We start from the raw sequence: 7,122 nt of genomic DNA on the forward strand, positions 1-7,122 counted from the left end.
AGTAGCTGGGATTACAGGCGCATGCCACCATGCCAAGCTAATTTTTGTATTTTCAGTAGAGACAGGTTTCTCCATGTTGGCCAGACTGGTCTTGAACTCCTGACTTCAGGTGATCTGCCTGCCTCAACCTCCCAAAGTGCTGGGATTACAGGCATGGGCCATCACACCTGGCCTGTTTTTTTCTTTCATGTTGCTGCCTAACAAAGTTCTATAAAATAGAGTTAACAGGGGCAGGATTATTTGGAACCAGGGTGACAATATCTCTTAAAAGGTCAATGTGAAAGTCCTTGGCCTCTGTCTTTGTTCTCGACAAAGTCCGTCTCCAGTCATTTCAGTGGCCATACAGGGCAAAGGAAACAGAACAGTCATCAGAACTATTAGAACCAATAGTTAGTAAATAAATTCAAGTAAAAAGTAAATTTATACAAATTTCAAGGAAAAATTATTTGGTGAGCCAGGTAGAAAGATGGGTCCTTTATTTATTTATTTATTTTTGAGATGGAGTCTCGCTCTGTTGCCTAGGCTGGAGTGTAGTGGCACAATCTCGGCTCACTACAACTTCCCCCTCCTGGGTTCAAGGGATTCTCCTGCCTCTGCCTCCTGAGTATTACAGGTGTGCCCCTCTGCTTCCCTGGGATTACAGGTGTGCACCACCAAACATGGCTAATTTTCAGTATTTTTGGTAGAGACGGTGTTTCACCATGTTGGCCAGGTTGTTCTCGAACTCCTGACCTCAAGTGATCTGCCCGCCTTGGCCTCCCAAAGTGCTGGGATTACAGGCGTGAGCCACTGTGCCCGGCCTAAGATGAGTCCTTTAAAACGGAAAGAAATTCAGATTGACGTAGGTTTCCCAACAGTGAAATTGAATGTCAGAACACAGAAGAGTAATACCTTCACTGTACTCAAGGAAAGAAACTGATGCGAAGACTTTTTATTCAGACAAACTGTCCTTCAAACATAAAGGTTACAGACAAACACCTTTTTAAAATATTTATTTATTTATTTATTTGAGATGGAGTCTCGCTCTGTCGCCCAGGTTGGAGTGCAGTCACGTGATCTTGGCTCACTGCAACCTCTGTGTCCCGGGTTCAAGCAATTCTCTGCTTCAGCCTCCCAAGTAGTTGGGATTACAGGCGCCGGCCACCACACCCGGCTAATTTTTTGTAGTTTTAGTAGAGATGGGGTTTCACCATATTGGCCAGGCTGATCTTGAACTCCTGACCTGGTGATCCACCTGCCTCGGCCTCCCAAAGTGCTGGGATTGCAGGCATGAGGCACCGCGCCCGGCTGACAAATACTTCTAAGCTAGCAAGAACCCACAGAATATTGACTATATAAACAATACTCTTGAGGAAACTACCGGCAAACTACAGCCAGCCAAGAGAAAATGAGCAAACTTTAGCTACAGGACTGAGAGTAAGAATCAAATGTTTTTAACTCCAGAATTTAAAACAAAAATAAGGCTAGGAATAAGAAAGATAAAGGTGAGAATGAGGATGACAGAATGTTACATACTATGACAATGTAGGAAAACTTGAACTGCCAAAAATAAATGGAAGAAAGGAGAGATAATTTGGAAGTAGCATAAGTCTTGAAAGCTTCATCTGTAATTGCTCAGAATTTAAAGGTATCTTCAAGGGTGGCAAGTCAAGCAGAAGGATAAATGTATAATAAAGGTAAGCCCTGAGTCAGGTAATTTTTTTTTTTTTTTTTTTTTTTTTGAGACGGAGTCTCGCTCTGTCACCCAGGCTGGAGTGCTGTGGCCGGATCTCAGCTCACTGCAAGCTCCGCCTCCCGGGTTCACCCCATTCTCCTGCCTCAGCCTCCCGGGTAGCTGGGACTACAGGCGCCGCCACCTCGCCCGGCTAGTTTTTTTGTAGTTTTTAGTAGAGACGGGGTTTCACCGTGTTAGCCAGGGTGGTCTCGATCTCCTGACCTCGTGATCCGCCCGTCTCGGCCTCCCAAAGTGCTGGGATTACAGGCTTGAGCCACCGCGCCTGGCCCAGTAATGTTCTTTACTAAAATTGAATGGAGAAAGAGAAGAAGGTTAGACAGGAGGAAGAGGATACAGCTCATGTTGTGCATGGCAGGGAAGCAATAAATATTGCTTAAGAGGAAAGATAATATATAAAGGTGTCATTATAAAAATAACCATGAGAAAAATAAAACAGCATTTAAATAGCAGAAGAATGACAGAAACAACAGCAATGAAAAGCAGAATTAAACTTCTTAATTATTAACTACAACAGACATACAGAAAAATACATAAAATATGAATTACAGAATAATCAATAGTTATAAAGCACATATGTATTAAGCACTACCCAAGTCAGGAAATACAACATTACTAGCATTCCTTCCTGATCATAATCTCTCCCCCTATATAGATAACTACTATCCTGACTTTTATAGCAATTACATGCTTTTTTTTGTTTATAGTTTTGCAATCTATGTATGCATTTCTAGTTTTGCCTATTTTTGGACTTTATATAATATAATCATACTGTATTTATTATTTTATATGTCATTTATTTTATTTTAAAATGTGTTTCAAGAGTCATTCACTATATTGCATATATCTTTAGTTCCTTTTCTTGGAAGGATAGTATTCTATTGTTTGAATATAATAACAATTTACAAGACTATATTTTCAGGGATATTTTATTTTATTTTATTTTGAGGCAGAGTCTTGCTGTGTTGCCCAGGCTGGAGTGCACTAGCATGGTCTCAGTACCTGACCCCTCTGCCTCCCAGGTTCAAGTGATTCTCGTGCCTTAGCCTCCTGAATAGCTAGGACTACAGGCACACATCACCATGCCTGGCTACTTTTTGTATTTTTAGTAGAGACAGGGTTTCGCCATGTTGGCCAGGCTGGTCTCAAACTCCTGACCTCAAGTGATCCACCTGCCTTGGCCTCCCAAAGTGCTGGGATTACAGGCGTGAGCCACCACGCCTGGGCTGTACTCTTTTAATGATGTTTTCAGATAAACAAAAGTTCTTATATTTAATGTAAACCAATTTATCATGTTTTTCTTGATAACTAATGCTTTTTGAAACTAGATTAAGAAATCTTTCTCCATCTTGAGGTCATAAAGGTATTGTTTTTTATTATCTCCTAAAAGTTTTATAGCTTTCTCTTTCATGGTACATCCATATCCTCTGGAGTTATTCTTATGAGTAGCACTAGTGACTTTAAAAGGTGAGAACCAGGATCTAGGTTTAAAACAAGGAAAATTGTTGAAAGTGTATAAACAAAGCCGTTAGACTCATCAGGTCCCTTTTCCAGCTGGGCATAACCAGGCAACAACCTCTCCAGATAAATGATCTGGGAAGGGCTCCAGACTTAGGCACATCAGGTGCACCAGATGACAGGGGTTTGTACAGGGGCTAAAAAGAAGAGAATGCATGAAAGTTTAGTTCTCTTCTCCCGCTCTGGACCCTGAACTCATGCAGCCAGGCATATGCTGCCTGGGAGATTGGAAAATTCTTTTCTGAATAAATTGAATCACTCTAGAAAAAAAGACCTCCAGACAAAAACATTTGTGGATACCCAATACAAAGGTCTACCAGATCACCTTATATTGTAGCCCAGTGCCTAACAAATTACCCCAAATATAGTGGCTTAAAACAACAAACATTTATTATCTTACAGTTTGTCCAGGTTGAGAATCAGGGCATGGTTTAGCTGGGCACCTCTGGCTCAAGGTCTCTCATGAGATTACAATCAAGTTATCAGCCAGGGCTGCAGTCTCATGCGAAGATTCAACTGGGGTAAAGATCTGCTTCCAACCTCAATTATGTGGTTATTGGTCACAGGATGAGTGGGCATCTCCACAGGGCCACCTCAGGACATGAATGCTGTCATCTCCCAGGGCAAGCAACACAAAAGAGAGCACCCACGATGGAAGACTAACCTTATTTATAAACTAATCTTAAAATGGACATCCTGTCACTTCTGTCACATTTTATTTGATAGAAGCAAGTCCCTAAATCCATCCCATACTAGAGGAAACATGACTACATAAAGGTATTGCAAATATTGGGAATCCCCAAGACCACCATGATTTCTGACTTCAACTGCAAGCTTGGGGTCCCTGAGACACTGTCATGTTTGACAATCTGTTAGAAGGACTCACATAACTCACTGAAGAGGCACATGGGACAGTGTCCAGGAGAGTTTTTTTTTTTACTTCAGCTGTTGTTTATTGACATACAGGTAGGCTCTATAGCAACAAGCCCAGAGGCGCTGCAGTAGTTGGGGAAAATGGAAAGTGGAGGGTGGAATGTTTGCTGCAGGACCGCTTAGTGGAGGGCAGGGACAGGTGCAAATTGGGGAGGCCCAGAGGTTAGGGGAAGCAAGTAAGGGCCAGGGCCAGAGTCGGTTTAAATGGAACAACTGCCCCATACCCTAAGGCCCCTAACTCTCACTGGCTGTTTCCTGACCCCAGATCAGCATTGGGAGTCCTCTGGGCATCTGTTTTCTAAAGGAATGGAACAGAGTTCACACAGGAAAAGAAGCTGTGACCCTCTTGCCATCTGGCTCCCAGGGCTTCCAGTTGGGCATTCCTCCTTCTTCCCTTGATTGGGTGGGGCCATATGATGGGCAGCCAGGCTCTGGGCTGTCCCACCAGAGCAGGCTGTAAACACAGCCATGTTTCAGCAAGGCGTTTATCTTCTTCTCTGATGTCCCAGCCCACCAGTGCCACATTACAGCCCAGGGTGAGCTCTACAAGGGTTGCTGGCCTAATGGATGGTTTGGGGAAAGGAGGTGGGATGGGCTGGAGGAGGGGCTCTGGGGTCTATCACCACACAAGAACAACATGCATGGTGTTGGTGAAGCCAGAGCCAGGGCGCCACCCAATCTGCGCAATGGCCACATCTCCCTCCCTCCTTTTTTTTTTTTTTTTGAGACGGAGTCTCACTCTGTTGCCCAGCCTGGAGTGCAGTGGTGCGATCTCGGCTCACTGCAAGCTCCGCCTCCCAGCTTCACGCCATTCTCCTGCCTCAGTCTCCCGAGTAGCTGGGACTACAGGCACACGCTGCCACGCCCGGCTTATTTTTTGTATTTTTAGTAGAGACGGAGTTTCACCATGTTAGCCAGGATGGTCTCGATCTCCTGATCTCATGATCCGCACGCCTCGGCTTCCCAAAGTGCTGGGATTACAGGCGTGAGCCACCGCGCCTGGCCCACATCTCCCTTCTTAAAGAAGCTTCTGGCCTTGTCAACATTGATGGCCAAGTTCACCCAGAGGTCCACATCCTCAGCCCTGGCCTCCTGGACTGGGTCCTAGCACAGCACAGGGAAGATGCCATGGTGCAGGTGGGCCTGACGAGCTGTCTGGGGATTCCATGTCACAGCAATGATGGGGGCACATGGGAGGTATCTGGCCACCTGGTGAGCAGACCTGCCAGACTTGGTGAGGACGATTATGGCCCCATTGCAGCACTTGAAGGAGGTCTCGTTGGCACCCACGGTGGTGGCTTTCGTGGGGTCTCCGGTAATGGTCGCCAGGCGGGGAGAGTTCCTCAAATAATTGCAAGTGGTAGATGGTGGCCTCTGCCTCATGGGCAATCAGGTGCTGCTTGCGCCCAGCCTCCAGATAGTCCCCTTTGGCTGTTTCTCCAGATAGCATGATGCAGTCGGCTGCATTCAGGACTGCATTGGCCACATCACTGTTAATGACAGACTTCCCAGCTCGGCTGCACCACCCAATCATCATCTTCTGAGCAAGAAAGACCTTCTCTGCAGGAATCTCAATGCCTAGATCACCACCAGCCACCATGATCCCATCACTGGCCTCTAGGATTTCATCAAACCTCAGAATGAGTCTCAATTTTGCTGATTATCTTGATGTTCTTTCCCTTCTCTCCCAGGGCCTCCCTCACTTCGTGGACATCAGATGCCTTGCGGATGAAGGACGCAAACACCATATCGACATCCTGCTCGACCCCAAACTTTGGGTCCTGGATGTCCTTTTCTGACACAGCAGGCAGGTCCACAGCAACCCCAGGAAGGTTCACACCCTTCTTGCTGCCCAAGGAACCACTATTTTCCACCTCCGTCACCAAGAAGTCAGCACCTTTCTGCTTTACCTGGAGAGAAATAAGCCCATCATCCACCTAGATCTTGCTGCCCACTTCCGTCACCTTGCAGATGTTCTTGTAGTCCAGCCACAGGATGTTCTCGTCACACTTTTTCATGTAGGCATTATCCAGCATGATTTTGAGAGTGGCTCCCATCTTCAGCCCCACCTCCGCGGTGCTGCTGCCCTTGATGAGCCCAGTTCGGATCTCAGGTCCTTTAGTATCCAGAGCCAAAGCAATGGGCCGGTAGAGGATGGGGTCAGAAGCAAAAATTTCCGTGGCTATGCGCATGTTCTTGATGGTCTCCACGTGGTACTCATGAGTTCCATGAGAGAAGTTCAGACAAGCCACTTTCATTCCAGACTTAATCATCTCCTTCAACTTCTCCACCGATTGGGAAGCTGGGCTATTGGTACAGATGATGCCAGTGTTCCAGGCCATGATGGGTGGTGTGTGAATGTCCAGGCAGCACATGTGCTCCAGGAATGTGTCAGCTACATGGCATGTAGCTGCTGGGTCTGAATGAAGGCAGTCCCGGCTTCCCTATGGGGCTTCGACATGGCTGCTGAGGTCCTCCAGTGCTGACCGACTTGGGCTACACTGCAAACGTGAAGAGGTCAGGAGCCCCGAGACGTGCAGCTGCTGTGCCCCAGGAGAGTTTTAAATGCAGAGCATCTAGTTGTCTTCTCCCAGTGGAGTTATGCAGGCAATTCTTACTTCTCACAGTAACAATGTGTGATAATACACATGCAATATTCCCAGCCAGGGAAGCACCTCCAAGCCTTAGTGTCCAGAATTTTTATTAGTCATGTAGACATGGCTGACTGCCTGTGTGGCTGGCCTTCATGTCCAACCCCCTCCTGAGGTTGAGCTGAAAATGCACGGTTCAGAGCCCCTACCATATATCACGTTGTTAGCACAGACCATCTGGCATGGCCCAAGGCCCCCAGGTAAACAAAGAACATTCCAACAGTTTAGAGATTACCTCCCAGAAAGTAAGAGTAAAGGCCAGATACTTCTTGGGGCCAGGTTAATCCT

The 7,122-nt window shown here is 46.3% G+C and overlaps 1 pseudogene; it reads right to left on the bottom strand.

Moving 5' to 3' along the window:
• Positions 1-4,802: 4,802 nt before the first annotated feature.
• LOC105505390 lies at positions 4,803-6,697 on the bottom strand (annotated as a pseudogene).
• Between the last annotated feature and the right edge of the window lie 425 nt (positions 6,698-7,122).

Source organism: Colobus angolensis, unplaced genomic scaffold (assembly GCF_000951035.1).
Source record: "Colobus angolensis palliatus isolate OR3802 unplaced genomic scaffold, Cang.pa_1.0 Scaffold124, whole genome shotgun sequence".
NCBI classification, from domain to species: domain Eukaryota; kingdom Metazoa; phylum Chordata; class Mammalia; order Primates; family Cercopithecidae; genus Colobus; species Colobus angolensis.